The sequence below is a fragment of the Oryctolagus cuniculus genome, chromosome 2, assembly GCF_051225735.1.
Source record: "Oryctolagus cuniculus isolate XC-2025 breed Fujian yellow rabbit chromosome 2, ASM5122573v1, whole genome shotgun sequence".
NCBI lineage: Eukaryota > Metazoa > Chordata > Mammalia > Lagomorpha > Leporidae > Oryctolagus > Oryctolagus cuniculus.
This window is the reverse complement of record NC_142868.1, coordinates 54139061-54160981: the sequence shown is the minus strand read 5'-3', so window position 1 is coordinate 54160981 and position 21921 is coordinate 54139061.

Genomic DNA, 21921 nt, shown 5'->3' with positions numbered 1-21921 from the left:
AAATATTAGCATTTGAATTTTTTTTTTTTTTTTTTTTTTTTTTTTGACAGGCAGAGTGGACAGTGAGAGAGAGAGACAGAGAGAAAGGTCTTCCTTTGCCGTTGGTTCACCCTCCAATGGCCGCCGCGGCCGGCGCGCTGCGGCCGGCGCACCGCGCTGATCCGATGGCAGGAGCCAGGAGCCAGGTGCTTTTCCTGGTCTCCCATGGAGTGCAGGGCCCAAGCACCTGGGCCATCCTCCACTGCACTCCCTGGCCACAGCAGAGAGCTGGCCTGGAAGAGGGGCAACCGGGACAGAATCCGGCGCCCCGACCGGGACTAGAACCCGGTGTGCCGGCGCCTCTAGGCGGAGGATTAGCCTAGTGAGCCGCGGCGCCGGCCCTAGCATTTGAATTTTTGACAGCATATGTAGACTTTTAATATGTAAAGACTAATAGATGGAACTTACTTGTATAGTTAGATATTGCTGCGAAAGCACTGTGGCGTAGCGGGTAAGATCAACTGCCTGCATTGGTTTGAGTCTCAGCTGCTCCTCTTCTGATCCAGCCCTCTGCTATAGTCTGGGAAAGCAGTAGAAGATGGCCCAAGTCCTTAGTCCCCTGTACCTGTGTGGGAGACCCAGAGGAAGTTCTGGGCTACTGGCTCCTGACTTCAGATCAGCGCAGCTATGGCACTTATAGACAATTGGAGAGTGGACCAGCGGATAGAAGACCTCTCTCTCTGCCTCTCCTCCTCTCTCTGTGTAACTCTGACTTTCAAATAAATGAACAAATCTTTTTTTTTTTTTTTTTGCTTTCAAACTTTTATTTAATGAATATAAATTTCCAAAGTACAGCTTATGGATTACAATGGCTTCCCCCCCATAACGTCCCTCCCACCGGCAACCCTCCCCTTTCCCACTCCCTCTCCCCTTCCATTCACATCAAGATTCATTTTCGTTTCTCTTTATATACAGAAGATCAGTTTAGCATACATTAAGTAAAGATTTCAACAGTTTGCTCCCACACAGAAACATAAAGTGAAAAATACTGTTTGAGTACTCGTTATAGCATTAAATCTCAATGTACAGCACACTAAGGACAAAGATCCTACATGAGGAGTAAGTGCACAGTGACTCCTGTTGTTGACTTCACAAATTGACACTCTTGTTTATGGCCTCAGTAATCACCCTAGGCTCTTGTCATGAGCTGCCAAGGCTATGGAAGCCCCCTGAGTTCACTGACTCTGATCATATTTAGTCAAAGCTATGGTCAAAGTGGAAGTTCTCTCCTCCCTTCAGAGAAAGGTACCTCCTTCTTTGATGACCCATTCTTTCCATTGGGATCTCACTCGCAGAGATCTTTCATTTAGTTTTTTTTTTTTTTTTTTTCCCAGAGTGTCTTGGCTTTCCATGCCTGAAATACTCTCATGGGCTTTTCAGCCGGATCCGCATGCCTTAAGGGCTGATTCTGAGGCCACAGTGCTGTTTAGGACATCTGCCATTCTATGGGTCTGTTGTGTATCTCATTTCCCATGTTGGATCATTCTCTCCCTTTTTGATTCTATCAGCTAGTATTTGCAGACCCTAGTCTTGTTTATGTGATCCCTTTGGTTCTTAGTCCTATCATTATGATCAATTGTGAACAGAAATTGATCACTGGGACTAGTGAGATGGCATTGGTACATGCCACCTTGATGGGATTGAATTGGAATCCCCTGGTATGTTTCTAACTCTACCATTTGAGGTAAGTCAGTTTGAGCATGTCCCGAATTGCACATCTCTTCCCTCTCTATTCCCACTCTTATATTTAACAGCGATCACTTTTCAGTTAAGTTTCAGCACTTAAGAAGAATTGTGTATTGATTATAGTATTCAACCAAAAGTATTAAGTAGAACAAACAAACAAAAAAAATACTAAGAGGGATAACATACCAATAGTTGATTTTGGCTTTGACTGCCTGTGCTTCTGGGGTGTTTTCCAAGAAGTCATTGCCAGTACCTATATCTTGCAGGGTTTTTCCAATGCTCTCTAATAATTTGATGGTGTCAGGTCGTAGATTTAAGTCTTTAATCCATGTTGAGTGGATTTTTGTGTAACGTGAAAGGTAGGGGTCTTGTTTCATGATTCTGCATGTGGAAATCCAATTTTCCCAGCACCATTTATTGAATAGACTGTCCTTACTCCAGGGATTGGTTTTGGATCCTTGATCAAATATGAGTTGGCTGTAGATGTTTGGATTGATTTCTGGTGTTTCAATTCTGTTCCATTGGTCTATCCATCTGTTTCTGTACCAGTACCATGCTGTTTTGATTACAACTGCCCTGTAGTATGTCCTGAAATCTGGTATTGTGATGCCTCCAGCTTTGTTTTTGGTGTACAAGATTGCTTTAGCTATTCGAGGTCTCCTGGTCTCCATATGAATTTCAGTATCATTTTTTCCAGCTCTGAGAAGAGGGTCTTCGGTATCTTGATTGGTATCGCATTGAATCTATAAATTGCTTTTGGGAGAATGGACATTTTGATGGTATTGATTCTTCCAATCCATGAGCATGGCAGATTTTTCCATTTCTTGGTATCCTCTTCTATTACTTTCTTTAAGGTTTTGTAATTTTCATAGTAAAGATCTTGAACGTCCTTGGTTAAGTTTATTCCAAGGTATTTGATTGTTTTTGTAGCTATTGTGAATGGGATTGATCTTAGAAGTTCTTCTCAGCCATGAAAAAAAAAAAGATATTGCTCCTCAGCATAACATTTAAACAGAGTACAAATACATCAGTATAAACATTTCTTTGACTTGTGAAAGGAGTTATACAAATTATTTTGAGAATAGCTATCTAGAAATTTCTCTAGCAGACAAATTTTTAATAGATAATGTTTCATCTCATGCTTCTGGCATGTTTCTAGGGAAAATTGCTTAATAAATAAAGTGCCTCCAATGCAGTTACAGAAATATGAACTTGAATAAGGAAAGGAAATATATATTGCTTTAAGTGCATTAAACCAACTCTTCACAGAAAAGGGATTTAACATATTTCCCAATCATATGAAATATTCCTTCTTGGTGAAAACATAAGATTTTCATTTTTATAGCTTTTATGTAATTAATTCCCAAATATTTTAATAGCTAATAAAGTTATAAAGAAGCTGCAGCAATATTTTGAAATATTCTATATCACTACATAAAGAACATGAAATAGTGTTAAGACTTGATATTTTTCAAATAATAAAAAGTTAATCATCCATAATCATAAAAAGGTTTTCATCACAGTAATTAAAATTTATACAGTATTTCTACTGTACAGTTATGATAATGGTAATAAAAGACAATTTTCTTCAACAAGGTCATTCTTTGAAATTTAGCTACAATAGCAAAGTCATTATTTGGGGAAATTAGTTTCCAAAATTTCTATAATCCATTTAAGTGTTTTTGCTTAGCTTTTTCTTTGTACTTTTTGAAAATCATTCACTCACCTAGAAAAAGCAGCAGCATATTATCTAGCTTCAAAAATGTTAATATTTCTTTTCAGAACATGTGCATATGTATATGCCCATTCTGATTAAATATAGCCTTGTCTGGTTTTTACCATGTAAAAAAGTTAACCAAGACCAAGCTTGGAAAGCTGTGCTCCCCTTATAGTATCTGATTTTATCAGAATTGTGCAACTTATTTCGTGATTCTATGATTATGGAATAAGTCAATTTATCCATCTAGCAAACAATATGCAGATATTTATATGATGCTCTGAGAGTTAAGTTGCCCCGACTTCTCCATTTTCTCTCATTTTCTTTCTGAGCAGAATACATTCGCACAGCTGGACTGCTTCCATACTCAGTTCTAGTGACATTTTTTGGTCTGCTGTTAAGCCATAGAGCTTTCAACTTTTCTAGCTATGTGCTTTGCTGCATTCAGCCACTTAATTGCAGGGATTCTTATTCTCTTTCCCATGTGGGAATCAAACAGCTAGTCTAAATTCATGCCTCACTGACTCTACCAAGCTAGCAATCTGCCCAACAGGTACATCTACTGGAATCGCCTAACCCACATAAGAGAGGGAAACTCACAAGGTCAAATTTCCTTACTCCCTGATCATTTCGAAGAAGCTTAGATAATTTTGTCGTTTCCAAAAATGTACTATTGCTCACACTACAATATCAATTTTTAAAGTAGAATAATAATATTAATTCAGAATAACCCAGTGACTAAAGGGCAGATTCATGAAAATCATCAGTAATACATTATGATACATTATGTTTGAAAATCATTCATTGTTTTAGATAAACTAAAATATCAATAACGTATTAATTACATGTACACATTGTTAAAGCAAGACATAAGTAACAGGGGGCCGGCGCTATCACGCAGCGGGTTAACACCCTGGCCTGAAGCACTCGCATCCCATATGGGTGCCAATTCGAGACCCGACTGCTCCACTTCCGATCCAGCTCTCTGCTATGGCCTGGGAAAGCAATAGGAGATGGCCCAAGTCTTTGGGCCCCTGCACCCGTGTGGAAGACCCAGAAGAAGCTCCTGCTTTGGATCGGCACAGCTCCAGCCGTTGTGGCCAACTGAGGAGTGAACCATCGGATGGAAGACCTCTCTCTCTCTCTCCCGCTCTGTCTCTCCTCTCTCTGTGTATCTCTGACTTATAAATAAATAAATAAATCTTTTTTTTTTAAAGTCGTAAGTAATAAATACTATACTAGATTAAACCTCTATATAGTTTCCAGTGATAGCAGCAGACATATTTTTAGTTTGTGTTATTTTTGGATACATGGTCCAAAATTTGAAATACAGAGTAAAAATCGTTTAGGTAACTTTTCACATGTCCTGACAGGCAAAAAAATTTCTCCTTCAAGATTAAATTCTGATTTATTAATGTTGTGTTAACAAAACCAAATGATGAAGTCTTCAACATCATTCAATATATATAAATTTACTTACTGACTCTGAAAATCCCACGTGACTCTGCATAGGTCCTAAGCATCACAGTGTAATCTAGGCCACACACATGAGAACCACTCAATACTCATAGAAAAATTAGCACCGATTCCACAAAATTTCCAGGAGCTGGTGACAGGAAGTGTAAATCCAGCTCATTTTAAAGTCAGCATGACCCTGGTACCAAAACCAGGCAAAGACAGTGTAAAGAAAAAAGGACATATAAGAACAAAAAGTATTGACTTAATAGCCTTCATGATTATAGCTTCAAAAATCTTCAACAGAATATTGGTAAATCAAAGTCAGTGGTATATAAAGAAGAAAAACTACATCAAAACCAAGTAGGGTTTATCTCTAGAACAGAGAGCTGGTTAAATATGCAAAAACAGATTAATACACCATAATAATAATTTGAAGAAGAAATGGGCCATAGCATTTCATACAGAAGTACTTTGCAAAATCTGTCATTTGTGCATGATTAAAAACACTCAGTATGTTAGTAGTAGGAGGGAACATACTCAGTCTTCTCAACATACACAAAAACTGTCAAGGCGACATCACACATAATCTACTGAATGTTTTACCCCTCAGACTGGAAACAAGGAGTGATTATTTGTTCTGAGCATTTCTGTTCAACAGAGTGTTGGTAGTCCTCCTCAGTTCAGTAAGGCCAGGAGAGGAAATAAAAAGCACAGATTGTAAAGAAAAAATAACACTGCCCTATTTGTAAATAATACAATTTTCAAGTATTATCTAATCAGAGTTTGTAAAATCCATTAGAATTTACATAAAATTAGAAAAAACTTGGGGCCAAGAAGTAAGTTTATGAAGATTGTTAAGTAAGTACAAGGTCGATACAAAGTAGTCAAAATTCTTATGATATCAATGAATAATCAAAAATGAAAATTAAGAATATAACAGTATTTAAAATCACTTCAAATATTTGAAAGCTTGCAGGTTAAGTATAAATCTATAAAATATGAATAGGAGCAGTATACTAAAAATTAAAAATAACAATGCTAAATATTTTAAAAAGACATAAAAAATAGAGAATTTAAATTTCATTGCTATGATAAATATAGCAATGACATTAACGCTTGACAAATTTATCTACCGGTTTAGCAATATTTCTATCAAAAGTCCTAAAAGAATTGTTTTTAAATATGCGGAAGCTGCTTCCAAAATTTATGTGAAAATGCAAAATCCTAAACTCTCCAAACTAATTTTGACCAAAAAGGATAAAGCTGAAAGAATTGTACTACTTGTCTTTTGGACTTACTACAAAGCCACAATATTCAAAAGTCTTTGATTGATATTGATGGAGGATAACTACATAGATCAATGAAACAGAAGAGAAAGCATCACTTTCTATTCTGAAACACTAATTACTTTTCTACACTAATATACCCAACTGATTTTTAACGCATTCACAAAACTCAAAATGAGTTCAATGCATGATATATAACCTTCATAAAAAATATGTTGAAGGGGCCAGCGCTGTGGCGCAATGGGTTAATGCCCTGGCCTGAAGCGCCGGCATCCCATATGGGGTGTTATTGGAGACCTGGCTGCTCCACTTCCCATACAGCTCTCTGCTATGACCTGGGAAAGCAGTAGAAGATGGCCCAACTCCTTGGGCCCCTACACCCTCATGGGAGACCAGAAGAAGCTCCTGGCTCCTGGCTTCAGATCGGCACAGTTCCAGCCGTTGTGGCAATCTGGGAAGTGAACCAGTGCATGGAAGACCTCTCTCTCTCTCTCTCTCTCTCTCATTCTCTCTCTCTCTCTCTGCCTCTCCTCTCTCTGCAATTCTGACTTTCAAATAAATACATAAATCTTTAAAAAAAAGAAAAATGGACATTAAGAGGAAATCAGAATATCAAAAATCATAAGTAAACACAAAACTGCTCAACTAACCTTCAAACTTCATTTAAAAGTTACAGTTAAATGAATATTATTTTAAATGTAAAATACAAAAGTATAAAACTTTCAACAAATATGAGAAAAATCTTTGCGGTTTATTAACGTTTTTAGAATAGCAATTGGTACACGTATACAATAGGAACTCACATATGAGGGAGGGAGAGAGAGAAGCAGAGAGTGAGAAAGGACTTTTATTGCTACTGCTGTGCTTTTATTTGCTGAATGTCGCTGCATACTGCACAATAGCAGAGAGGAAACTACTCTGAATGGTTCTTCAGCAGTTATTATACAGAATGACCCGCATGTCAGGGCAGTGCAAATAAGGAAAAGCTTGGCTAGACTTAACCTAGAAGGCTATAAAATATGTCAACTGGATGCCTCTCAAGTGTACAATGAAAATGCATCTTCACTGCTGCTAGCAATATTGTCCCTGACCTCAGAGTATTATTGAAGAGAGATCCATTCAGTGTTTTAATTTCCACATAAACTGCTGATCATGATGCTCAGACATGCCAGATGGCATCAGGAGTGATAAATGATGTTGATGCCCCAGGAGAAATGAGCTACTAAAATTATATTATATTCAGCTGCAATTTTGAAGCATTGCAATATAATTAAAAGTGTAATTCCATAACAAAATGTCACACCTCTTTATTTAACAGAGTGTTAGCTGAAAAGACTAATGTGTGCATTTGTTTGGTAGATAGATTTCGCTGTTTCTTAGGTATCACTCCAATGGGAGAATTTACCTGTTAGAGAGGCACTCACCTATAGGATCAAGATCACTTGTCACAGAGGCTGGAGTTAGAATAGATGAGGGCAGATCAACCAAACAAGGGTTTCTTCTATGTCTCATTAAAGTGTAATAGAAAGGCAAATTAAAAATCTTTTTAATATAGGAGGAAATATTCTAAAGGAATGCTGAGATAGCTTCTTGCTGAGTTAGTAGTATGAGATCATCATGTTCATATTAGTTAAGGAAGTAGCTGCTCTGATAAAAGATTCCAACAGATTTCCATTTCTAAGTGAATGAATTAATGTACTTTGTATACTTATGTTTGATTTGATAGAGGCCCCTACTTGAAAGCATACAGTGTCTGGAACCCTGAGTGACAGCAGCGGTCCATGAAGCAAGCTTGGCTGATGCTTCCTTAAGATAATAAGAATATAGTAATGACTTATGTGAATCTACTGATCCAAGACCTTATACTACAACATATAATTTTATAAGCCTCAAACTTCAATTTTATTAACAAGAAAAATTATAAGCTATAATATATCATTGATATATTTTCGCCATTGAAGAAAATTGGATTTTAAGACTATTTTGAAAAGTTGTACCCATTAGCATAGCAGATGTTAATAGCTCAAACCCTAAATCTCAGACATCTTTGGGGGGTGACATTAAATTAATATTAGATCTGAATTAAGTACCAACACTAATAATCAGACCTAATACTGTGGTTTGATTCTACTCTGGTAATTAATATGATATCCAGACTATAGGAGTTCTAAAACTGAACACAGCACTAAGCATACACACCCAATGAATCATCATAAGAATGGCAAAGAATTGGTTATTCAGTGTTGACATTGTTTTGCTCTTGGTTCCTCAGGCTGGACCTGCATCTTATTGCCCACCCAGACACAGGTAAATCCTATTTCCTCCTTGCTACTGACTTCACCTTCACTGCACCAATGCCCAGTTGATATGAATCATGTGCATGAACAATGCAGTGTAAATGAAAATCAGTCAAGGATTAACTCAAATTCAAATTACTGAATCCAAAGAAGTGTCACTTAATCCTTAGAAATAGTGCTTAAAATTGTTGAGAAAAAAGCTACAGTGTTCAATCAAGTGGAAATCATTTTACCTGATGATCTTGTAAACCTCAGCAGAAGTAAAATACAGAAGAGTGCTTTGGCTTTGAATGCACACAGAACCAAGCTTGTAGGCATGCAATCTCTAAAAGATAGCTAGCTGGTTGACAGTATTTCTTCATTACACATAGGGTGACATATTTAGGCTTTTATAATCAAAAAATGTATTTAAAGTGAATTGAAGGTTACCATCGATGGAAAGACTTACAGATGAATGTGGACATTTCCTCTGGCTTCAGGGATACTGGGAGATTTGTCCCTCAGGCAATTCTCCATGAGATATTAACTCAAAGAATTCTTAGAACATTTTCTTTATTTTATTTTTTTTTTATTTTTTTATTTTTTTTTTATTTTTCTGACAGGCAGAGTGGACAGTGAGAGAGAGAGACAGAGAGAGAAAGGTCTTCCTTTGCCGTTGGTTCACCCTCCAATGGCCGCCGCTGCAGCCGGCGCACCGCGCTGATCCGATAGCAGGAGCCAGGATCCAGGTGCTTTTCCTGGTCTCCCATGGGGTGCAGGGCCCAAGCACTTGGGCCATCCTCCACTGCACTCCCTGGCCACAGCAGAGAGCTGGCCTGGAAGAGGGGCAACCGGGACAGAATCCGGCGCCCCAACTGGGACTAGAACCCGGTGTGCCGGCGCCGCAAGGTGGAGGATTAGCCTATTGAGCCACGGCGCCGGCCAAGAACATTTTCTTTACTAGACTCAGCAGAAATGCTCATCTGGCTGTGTACTGTGTACAGAAACTAACGCAGACAGCTGCTTGCTGAGGTTGTCTTTGAGAAAAGAGTGAAGATCACCTGTAAGCTACAATAGCTGGAGAATGGTCGCAAGACATGTAGAGTTGAACAGACGGTGACCGTGACCGAGTGGTGAGGTGCATCAGGGAGGGCGTTTGTTGTGGGTCTTTCTTGTTTCAAAGCCTGGGAGGACTTCAGAGCTGAAGGCATTGCTGAGTTGGCTCATGCCACTGTGTCTCCTCTCTATCGGTCCTGCATATACTGAGTACAGAATGTCTGCAAAAATCAAAAGGTATGCTTGAGAGTCGTGAGACTGCTCTGCTTTTCTCTGCCTGCCGTTGTTTACAGTAAAGAGCTGTTTGGACTGAGTGCTGGATGAAGACTGCTTTGTTTACTTCACTTTCCATCTGAACCGAAGACAATTGCTGTAATTCAAAAAGAAATAGATGGCATTATTGTTGAATTTATTGCGTGGCCCAGAAAATCTGAACTCATTCTGGTTCTAGAGCCACAAGGGTAGATATAATAGAAGGAAACAAACAGAAACAGAAAGTTAAAGAGAAATTGGATACATAACGTCACAGGATATATATTTCTATTTACTGTTAATGTAGTGGATTTTATTGATTTTTGAATGTTAAACCAACCTTTAGTTCCTAGAATATTGCCCTTGTTCATAGATATCTTTCCTTTATGTACCGATAAACTTGTATCGCTAATATTTTTTTAGACTTTTTGCATCTAGGTTTGTAAAGCTTATTGATTTTTTATTTCTTTGCTCTCCCTATTCATGCAAAATTTTATGTTAGTTAAATAAAATATTCTGAGGACCTTTCCATCATGCTAATAATTATTAGCAGAATTATTTCTTTCTTAAATATTTAGCAATACTCCCTAGGAAATTTCCACGAGCCTGGTTTTTCCCCATGTATAGTTTTCTATTCACGAATACAATTTCTCTCTTTTTTGAAAGATTTATTTATTTATTTGAAAGGCAAAGTTAGGGACTAGAACCAGTGGCCATATGGGATGCCAACGCTGCAGACAGTGGCTTAAACTTGCTGTGCCACAGGGCAGGCCCCATGAATTCAATTTCTTTAGCAAACAAAGGAGTGTTCTTTATTTTTCACTATCAGTTTTTTTTTCTTCTATCAGTTTTGATTATTTGTTTTCTCTAGGAATTTGCTTATTTTGTTTTTATTTTCAAGTTTACATATTTAATATATTTATTATATTTTTAACATGTATTTAACCTGTAATGATGTTGAATGCTTGTTCTTCAGGTGACCTTGGACCAACCCATTTCAAACTCCTTTCTCATTCACAGTTCTCAAGAATAACTGTAGGGGCCAGCACTGTGGTGTAGTGGGTAAAGCCACCAACGGTAGTGTTGACATGCCATATGTGTGCTGGTTCAAGTCCTGGCTGCTCTGCTTCCAATCCAGCTCTTTGCTGCGGCCTGGGAAAGCAGTGGAAGGTGGCCCAGGTCCTTGGGCTCCTGCACCTGCGTGGGAGATCTGGAAGAAGCTCCTGGCTCCTGGCTTCGGATCAGCTCAGCTCTAGCCATTGTGGCCAATTGGGGAGTGAACCAGCAGATAGGAGACCTCTCTCTCTCTCTCTCTCTCTGCATCTCCTTCTCTCTATATGTAATTCTGACCTTCATATAAATAAGTAAATCTTAAAAAAAAAAAAAAAAACAAAAACTGTAGGTGTGCTGGAAATGCAACATCCTGACATAAGGAGTTACTGGCTACGAGAGTCCAGACTCTGTTCCAGTGTCTTCCAGGAAACAGGATTGCTTGTACAGCTTGAATCTAGCATTCCAGGCTACCCTCAGTATAAATCCCAGTGCAGACTGCTTTCTGGGGCCTTGCAATTGTGGTGCAAGTCAGAGCACATGTGGATGAGATTCTACCAGCCCAGGAAGCTTTCCTGAGCTGTAGGGATCCAGTTCACAATAACTTTCCAAGTTCTACTGTGGCTTAAAAGTTTATTCCCTGTAGAACTTATGTGGAAATTTAATCACTATAGTAACAATAGTAATGGATGGGATGTGGGAGCAGTTATTGTGGCTCAGTGGGTTAAGCTTCCACTTAGGATACCTGTATCCCATTTTCAAGCACCTGGAACTCCACTTCTGATCTAGCTAACTGCTAATGTGCCTAGGACGCAGACACAGATGGATCAGATATTGGAAGCCCTATCATTCAGGTGGAGAACCAGATGGAGTTCCTGGCCTCGGGTTTCAGCCTGGCCCAGCCCTGGCTGTCATGGCTATTTGAGGAATGAACCGGCAGATAAATAACTCTCTCTCTCTCTCTCTCTCTCTTCCTCTCTCTCTTTATCAACCCCCATCTCACTCACTCTTTCCCCACCCCTCTCCCCTTGTCTGCAAGTCTCCCTCTTGCTCTGTCACTCTGCTTTCCAAATAAATGAATATATAAATACATACATATTAAGACATGATTAGGCCATGAGGACTGTAACTTCATGTGTGATTGATGCCTTAATAGAAGACCAAGTTCAGCCACTCTTCCACTCCCCCTCTCTCCCACTTTCTCACCCTCGTACCTTCTGCTACATGATGATGCACTAAGAAGGCCTTTGCTTCATGCCAGCCCTTAATATTGGATTTCTAGTCCTCCAAACCATTCAGACGATAAATTTCTACTCATTATAAATTATGCATCTCTGGTTATTCTGTTGTAGCTGCGCAAAATGAACTATAAGACTTATAGTTGTCCCTTGCTTCTGCTTGTCTGCTTGTAGCAAATCTACCTCTCCTGTGTGTGTGTGCGTGTGTGTGTGTGTGTGGTTGAGTGTTTCTGCCTCACTGGACTCAGACAGGTAGGTAGTGCAGTACTCAGTGAACCTGCTTCAAGGGTGTTTCATCTTCATTCCTAATTTTGATAAACTGCAGCTTTTCTCATTCTTTCTTTCTTTGATCAGTCATTCTAGGAACTTATCAATTTATTAATATATTAAAATAATCAGCATTTAATCAGTTTGATTTTTCTAAATATAAATTGAGGTTTTTTTAATTTTTTTAACTTATATTTAATGAATACAAATTTCCACAGCTTATGGATTACAATGGCTTCCCTCCCCCATAACTTCCCTCCCACTCACAACCCTCCCCTTTCCTTCGCCCTCCCCCCTTCCATTCACATCAAGATTCATTTTCAATTCTCTTTATATACAGAAGATCGGTTTAGCGTACATTAAGTAAAGATTTCAACAGTTTGCACCCACACAGAAACACAAAGTGAAAAATACTGTTTGAGTACTAGTTATAGCAATAAATCACAATGTACAGCACATTAAGGACAAAGATCCTACATGAGGAGTAAGTGCACAGTGACTCCTGTTGTTGACTTAACAAATTGACACTCTTGTTTATGGCCTCAGTAATCACCCTAGGCTCTTGTCATGAGTTGCCAAGGCTATGGAAGCCTTTTGAGTTCACCAACTCTGATCATATTTAGACAAAGTCATAGTCAAAGTGGAAGTTCTCTCCTCCCTTCAGAGAAAGGTACCTCCTTCTTTGAGGACCTGTTCTTTTCACTGGGATCTCACTCGCGGAGATCTTTCATGTAGGTTTTTTTTTTTCTTCCCCAGAGTGTCTTGGCTTTCCATGCCTGAAATACTCTCATGGGCTTTTCAGCCAGATCTGCATGCCTTAAGGGCTGATTCTGAGGCCAGAGTGCTGTTTAGGACATCTGCCATTCTATGGGTCTGCTGTGTATCTCACTTCCCATGTTGGATTGTTCTCTCCCTTTTTTATTCTATAGGTTAGTATTTGCAGACACTAGTCTTGCTTATGTGCTCCCTTTGGCTCTTAGTCCTATCATTATGATCAATTGTGAACAGAAATTGATCATCGGGACTAGTGAGATGGCATTGGTACATGCCACCTTGATGGGATTGAATTGGAATCCCCTGGTATGTTTCTAACTCTACCGTTTGAGGTAAATCAGCTTGAGCATGTCTCGAATTGCACATCTCTTCCCTCTCTTATTCCCACTCTTATATTTAACAACAATCACTTTTCAGTTAAGTTTCAACACTTGAGAATAACTGTGTATTGATTACAGTATTCAAACAAAAGTATTAAGTAGAACAAACAAAAAAAAAATACTAAGAGGGATAACGTATTAAGTTGCTCATCAACAGTCAGGGCAAGGGCTGATCAAGTCACCATTTCTCATAGTATTCATCTCACTTTAACAGGTTTCCTTTTTGGTGCTCAGTTAGTTGTCACTGATCAGGGAGAACATACGGTATTTGTCCCTTTGGGACTGGCTTATTTCACTCAGCATAATGTTTTCCAAATTCCTACAGGGATCACTTTTCAGTTAAAATTTAGACACCTAAGAATAATTGTGTGTTAATTACAGAGTTCAACCAATAGTACTAGAACAAAAAAATACTAAAATGGATAAAGTATTACATTGTACATCAACTGTCAGGACAAGAGCTGATCAAGTCACTGTTTCTCATAGTGTCCATTTCACTTCAACAAGTTTCCCCTTTGGTGCTCAGTTAGTTGTCGCTGATCAGGGAGAACATATGATATTTGTCCCTTTGGGACTGGCTTAATTCACTCAGCATGATATTTTCCAAATTCCTCCATTTTGTTGCAAATGACCAGGTTTCATTGTTTTTGACTGCTGTATAGTATTCTATAGAGTACATGTCCCATAATTTCTTTCTACAGTCTACTGTTGATGGGGATTTGGGTTGGTTCCAGGTCTTAGCTATTGTGAATTGAGCTGCAATAAACATTAATGTGCAGACAGCTTTTTTGTTTGCCAATTTCATTTCCTTTGGGTAAATTCCAAGGAGTGGGATGGCTGGGTTGAATGGTAGGGTTATATTCAGGTTTCTGAGTTTGAATACTATTAAACTTTTTTTTTCTATCTTGATTTCTTCCTCTTATTTTATTTAGTTTCAATTCTTTGATTAACTTTTTGATTGTTCATTGAAGATCTTTGATATTCAATATTTATTATTTTAAACTTACATATTTAAAAGTAGAAATTTCATTTTATGCTTTTTTAAGTTTAATTTTAACATGCTAAGTTTAAATTTAACATGCTAAAGATATTGCTATTTCCATTGTAATGTCTCCTTTCACTCATGTGTTATTTAGAAATATATTAACTTTTCCACATTGGGAGATACATTTGTCTTTTTAAATTGTCTTTTGCTAAATATCTTTGTACTGAGAAAATATGCTCCATGTCTTTATGCAACATTTTTCTTTACACCTAGGAAACTTGTTTGACTTCAAGTTTATTTTGTGTAGAACTAATATAGATATAAACTTTTGGCATTTAATTCCAATATTTATGGATAGTTTGCTTTACTTTTCTTTAAAAAATGCATATTTCGCTATTTCAATGAAAATAATTGATCTAAAAGTTTTTGACTTGGAATTGTTTTGTAACCTATTTTTTAAAGATTTATTTATTTATTTGAAAGTCAGAGTTACACAGAGAAAGAAGGAGAGGCAGAGAGAGAGAGTCTTCCATCTGCTGGTTTACCCCCAGATGACCACGATGGCCGGAGCTGCACTGATTCGAAGCCAGGAACCAGGAGCCAGAAGCCAGGAGCTTCCTCCAGGTCTCCCATAAGGGTTCAGGGGCCCAAGGGCTTGCACCATCTTCCACTGCTTTCCCAGGCCATAGCAGAGAGCTGGATAGGAAGTGGAGCAGCTGGGACATGCACCAGCGCCTATTTGGGATGCTAGCGCTTAGGCCAGGGTGTTAACCCACTGCGCCACAGCGCTGGCCCCAACCTATTTCTATTAATGTAATAACAAGCATATTGGCTTAGAGCTACCAGGTAAACATTTTATTTCTATTTGTATACTGTCTCTCTTCTTATTATCTTATTCTACTTCATTAATTTATTTTATTTACTTTATTTAAAGTTACTTTATATGCCAGTTTTTTACATATATTAGCTTGTAAGTTAGATTTTTGTTGTTGTTGTTGTTGGAGTGTCCTAGAGACTGGAATAAGCATCCTTGACTTATTAAAACTTAAAATAGCATTAAGTTTGCTATGCCAAGGACAGTGACATAATTTCCCTCTTTTTAACTCTATTATATCATTGCCAGTTTACTATTTACAGTTTAAATGATGGGAATCTACTATACAAAATGTTTTCAGAAGTGTAGATAAGGATAGGGCAACATGGTTAAGTACCCAAGTCAAGTAATAATGAGTAGCCATTACTATCCTAACTAGAACTGAAGGGGCCAGTGAAAGCTATCAATGGAAAGCCATAGGAGGATGGGAATGAGTGGGAACTCATCAGACAAGGAGGGAATAAAGAGCGAAGACTCAAGTGCAAAGAGATCTTCCAGTTCTACTCACTGTATAACCCAAAACTACAGATCAAAACAATTTCTGGATTGCATTCAATAGAGCTCAGCCTCCTGGAACACAAAACGGGACAAAGAAGGAATAGTATTACTTGGGTAATGTGGAATTAACAATACATACATCTATACCAGAAAGATAGTTGTTAAAGTCTTTTTAACACACACACACACACACACACATGTGTATAATTTATTTATTTATTTTTAATGTTACAGCTGGACAGACAGAAAGAGAAAGAGACAAGCATCTGCTGGTTTGCTCCCCAAACACCCACACCCACAACAGTTGAAATTGGGACAGGCGAAAGTCAGGAGCTTAGAACTTAATTCCTTTTTTTAAAAAAAAATAATTTACTTATCTGAGAGGTCACAGAGAGAGAGACAGAAAGAAAGGTCTTCCTTTACTGGTTCACTCCCCAAATGGCCACAAAAGCCAGAGCAGGGCTGATCTGAATCCAGGAGCCAGAAGCTTCTTCTGGGTCTGCGAAGTGGGTGCAGCGGCTAAACCACTTGGGCAATCTTCTGCTGCCTCCCAAGCTATTAGCAGGAAGCTGAATGGGAAGTGGAGCAGCTGAAACACAAACAGGTGCTCTATGGGACGGCGTCACTGCAGGTGGAGGCTTAGCCTAGGGCCCCCTAGAATTTAATTCTTGCTCCACATGTAGTAACAGAGATCTGACACCTGGGCCATCACCCACTGCTTCGAAGGTTCTGCATTAGCAGAAAGCTGGAGTAAGGGGCAGTCAGGACTTGAATCCAGGTACTTTGATATATCATTCTTTTGTTTTTTTTTTTTTTTTTTTTTTTAAGAGACAACTTTTATTTAATAAAAGTACAACTTCTGGATTATAGTGGTTCTTCCCCCATAACCACCTTCCCTCCCACAAACCATCCCATCTTCTAATCCCTCTCCCATCCCATTCTTCATTAAGATTCATTTTTAATTATCTTTATGTACAGAAGACCAACTCTATACTAAGTAAAGATTTCAACAGTTTACACCCACACAGACACACAAAGTATAAAGTACTGTTTGAAGACTAGTTTTAACATTAATTCTCATAGTACAACACTTTAAGGACAGAGATCCTACATGGGGAGCAGGTGCACAGTGACTCCTGTTGTTGATTTAACAATTGACACTCTTATTTATGATGTCAGTAATCACCCGAGGCTCTTGTCATGAGCTGCCAAGGCTATGGAAGCCTCTTGATTTCACAAACTCTGATCTTATTTAGATAATGCCATGGTCAAAGTGGAAGTTCTCTCCTCCCTTCAGAGAAAGATACCTCCTTATTTGATGGCCCATTCTTTCCGCTGGGATCTCACTCACAGAGGTGTTTCATTTAGGTTATTATTTTTTTTTTTTTGCTACATTTCCATGCCTGAAATACTCTGCTAATAATAATTGTTAGAATTAAAAACGAGAGAACGATCCAACATGGGAAGAGGGATATACAGCAGATTCATTCTTCTTATCAACTTACCTACTGTCTCAATCACATATCCCATACCTTATAATTGTTAACATTTTTAGATAAAATAAATTCAATAATTGCTCAGCAAAAATTAATATTTTTCCTATTTCTTCTCACTTTCTCAAGTTATACATCTCTGTTTACATTATCATTTTATGCTAATTTGATTCCATTTTAGGTACTTAAGTGAAGAAAAATAACATTTCCAATTTACACTTGCTTCTGAATGTGCCTGAGAAAGCAGTCAAAGATGGTCCAAATGCTTGGGCTCCTGCTCCCATGTGGTAGACCAGGAAGATGTTCCTGGATCCTGACTTGGGCTTGTACAGGTCCAGCAATTGCAACCATTTGAGAGGTGAATCAGCAGACAGAAAATCTCTCTCTCTCTCTTTCTGCCTATCTCTCTCTGTAAACTGCTTTTCAAATAAAAATGCATAAATCTTTTTTTCAAAAAAAAACTTATGCATGGTTGGGGCCAGAACTGTGGCACAGTGGGTTAAAGCCCCGGCCTGCAGCTCCAGCATCCCATGTGGACACCGGTTCAAGTCCCAGCTGCTCCACTTCCCATCCAGCTCTTTGCTATGGCCTGGGAAAGCAGTGGAAGATGGCTCAAGTCTTTGGGACCCTGCACACAAGTGGGAGACCTGGAGGAGGCTCCTGCCTCTGACTTCGGATCAGCTTAGCTCTGGCCATTGTGGGCATTTGGGGAGTTAGCCAGAGGAAGAAAGATCTCTCTCTCTGGCTCTACTTCTCTCTGTAACTCTCTTCTTATTAATAAAAATAATCTTTAAAAACTTGTGCACAGATGTTTCTAAATATCTGATAAAATGTTACTTTATCTAACTTAAACTATAGTAAATTTGAAAGAAGTATTAATCACTTATGTCAAATTATATAAATAAATTGAAATATTCATATCAGGTTACTTAGTCTCAACTATTTATCATTTATATAATTTTATGAGTAATGACATCTGTTTATTAAAATTTCCTGTTGAATATTTAAAGGCAGTATTTAGCTTAGCCTCAAATCATGTCTGATAAATTAAAATATTGAGAAATTAGGAAAAGTAGACCTTCTTTTTGTTTACTTGCTTTTAAAATTTATACATTTAAAGAAAGTTATTCCTCATATTGTAATATTAGTAGTTTCCAAATTCATAATAAAGTCAATCATACTTCTTTTATAAAAGAAAAATCCTCTTGCTATTTAAACTTGAATGCTTCAATATCTTGTCTTGTGATCTCATAAAGATATTTAAATCAAAATATTTCACTAGAAATATTAGGACATTTTAAGTTAAAATAGTCTATATAGTATTTGATTCAAATAACTGCTATTCTAGCTAAGACTTCCTTTTTATTTGATTTTTTATTTATTTTCATCTTCCTCAAGTTGAATATAAAATCCAAATACTATTTTTGTTGTTTATATATGTCTATAGAAAAGCACTTTAGTGGGGGTATGGAAAATTATAGAACTCAGTATATTGGCATAAGTGTTATCTCTTGCTACTGAAAACTTCAGAGGGCTAAACATCGCCCATCAGCTTCCTACTTTTGTTTAGAAATCCTACTCCCTCACAGTCCTTGAATTTTTATTCTATAACGTCTCACTCGTCTCACTCCTCAAAACCCTCTCACACAACCTCACTTCTTACTTCAATGAAAAAAAATGTAAACCTCAGGGTTGGAATCCTGATATCTTTCTGTTGGTAAATCTATATACCAACATTTATCTGAATAAATTTATCTTATTGAGATATTGTATTTCCAGTTTTATTGGTAAACAAATTAAAGCCTAGTGAAGTTAAGTAAAGTTGTACATATAATCTACTATTTTTAAGAAATAAGAACTGAACTCACATCTCTTGTAAACTGGAGACCCACCTGAATCTTATTCTCTATTTAAGGCTAATGTAACGCACCATCATTATAGTCTTCACTTTTTCTTCAGAAGACTTGTAACCAAATTAGTGACACACACACACACACACACACTTCCTGTAGGGGAATGACCTCTTATTCATCTTTCCCTTGTATTATCTTGTATGGTGCCTGGCATACCATGAATGTGAAATAATTGTTTATTTACTGAATGAGGAATTTGTGTCCAAGTTTATGTCTATGTAGAGATCTCCAGTACCAAATGTCTTGTTTCAATCTTAAAAGGTCTCTATTCTTGGCACATAGGTGATCCTCAGCTGCTTTTAATATCTCATTGCCTGCCTGACTTTGCCAAGAAAGTATTCTTGCCAACTTCAGTCATTGGAGCCATAACACTTCTTTGTTGGGAAAGTTTTTATTTTTATTTTATCTATTTTTTTTAGTGGGAGGTAAAATAGCAAGGTTTATTAGGGCAGAGACATCCGTAAGGACAGATGGGCACCTCTCCAGACAGAGCCTGAGAGACAGGGCAGTGGGGAGCGAGGTTACATGGTTGAGTAGAGAGATTACACCTGACCAGGCCAGGCCAGGCAGGCAGCTCAGCAGAGAGGCAGAAGGCTGAGTGTGCAGTCCAGTTGAGGCGGGGGGTGGGGGGTGGGGGGTGGGGGGGTGGGGGGGTGGTTATTAAGGAGCTGGGTCTTGCTTCCCCACCTCTGTTCCCCTTGGAACAAAGGGCTTTTTGGATGCAAATGTTAAGAAACTTTTCCCTGAGTTTTGCAAATGTTAAGAAGCTTCTCCCTGAGTTTTCTCTTGAAGATCTGAAACAAAGGACTTTATGGATGCAAATGTTATTAGACAGGAGGAAGGGTGGGCAGGACCCCCTAGAGAATTGGTGTTTGAAATGCAGATACTGGGCTGCACCTGGGAGATTGTGGAAGATTGTCAGGCAGAAGGGGTGGGGACCTCCACCTGGCAGGTTATCAGGTAGAAGGGGGCAGGGCAGGGCAGGATGTGAATACAGGGCTGCCCCTGAAACACCATTGGGATGACCTTGAGATGCAGCATGTGCTGGACATAGATGTCTTCCCTTTAGACCTTTATGTCACACACACATAAGCTCATAACTGACTTCCTACCTAACATTCCCCTCTCAAGAGGCAATACCCAAAATTCTTCTTTGGGATTATGGATGGAGTTCCGTTTTCTGTAACTTCTTCAAAGCTGGCATATGGGCGTCGAGGGGGATTTGGGTATTTCCTCTTGCTATCTGTCTTATGGTGTGCAACAGTGGCCTTGGAAAGGCTGTGCTGCTTAGTCCAGAGGGCTGCTCAGGTCGTCCAATGGAATGGCTGGAAGCCTTGTCTGACGACCATTTAGAGTTCGACAGCTTTTAGTCTGTTAGAGACAAAAAAAGAACAAGGGCATTAAAAACACAAAGAGAAGCATCAAGATTACAGAAGTTATTGGACCAAGGAGAGGAAATAGCCAGGATTTCCATGACCAGATGTCAGGCCAGAAATCCCAGCCCTGCTTGCCCTGGTCCTGGAGCTGTTTGGCTTTGTCCAGGAAAAGTACGAATTTGGATTTGTACCTCTCTAGTCTGATTGACCCAGAGACAACATTCTTCCTGGAACATGGCACAGATACCCCCTGGAGCAGCAGTTAGCATGTCCAACATTTCTTTCTTTCATAACCTTTTGTGACTTCCACACACCCTTTTCAACTTACTTGAAACATTCCATCATTTCGATTCCAGTCTAGAGTAAACTAGCCATCAGGATTCTTACAAACCATGCCCTTTCCTTATTTAAAAAGCTCTTTCCTTTTTAACCCTTTTTACCAACAATACTCTTTCCTTCTAAACCTTTCTTACCAAACACACATTTCTATACTCGTGATGTTTTCCATAGAGCCTGGTTGGCTCTTTCTACCTTACCGGAAGACTGAGGTCTCCATGCAGAGTGAAGGTGCCTTACAAATCCCTTGTGTGATCTAGAGCTCTGTTTAAGGCAATCAGTTCTGCTAACCGAGCAAAAGTTCCTGGGGGCAGAGCATGCTTCAATAACGTGTCATGCCGTAATTGTTGCATACCCTGAGAAGCAGGTCCTGTCTGACAAAACTGTTTCTGTCTGTGAACCAAACCTCATCCATGTTAGTCAGGGGACTGTCTCTTGGGTCCCTTCTGCTGGCATAGATCAAGTCTATAGTCTCAGTACAGGAGTGGAGGGGACCACTTTCCCCTGGAACTGGCATTAAAGTAGCCGGGTTTAGAGCAGAACAATGTCTTATTTTTACCTGAGGGTTTTTTAGAAGGAGGACCTGATATTTTAGTATTCTACAATCTGTGAGCCAGTGAGAGCCCTTTTGCTCTAATAGAGAATTTATTTGATGTGAGGTATAAAGGGCGATATTTTGCCCCACTGTAATTTTAGACACCTCCTCTGTCAGCAAGGCAGCTGCTGCTATCATCCTTAGGCAGTGAGGCCATCCTTGTGCAACCATGTCTAAGGTTTTAGAAAAGTAGCCCACAGGTTGCTTAACAGGTCCCAGATCCTGAGTTAACCCTCCTAAGGTGACTTCCTGCCTCCCAGTGATGTACAGCTGGGAGGATCTCCCTGGGTTTGGCAGTCCTAGCACAGGGGCTTTAGTCATAGCATCCTTTAGCTGAGCAAAGGCTGTGGTTTGCTCTTTCCCCCAAAGGAG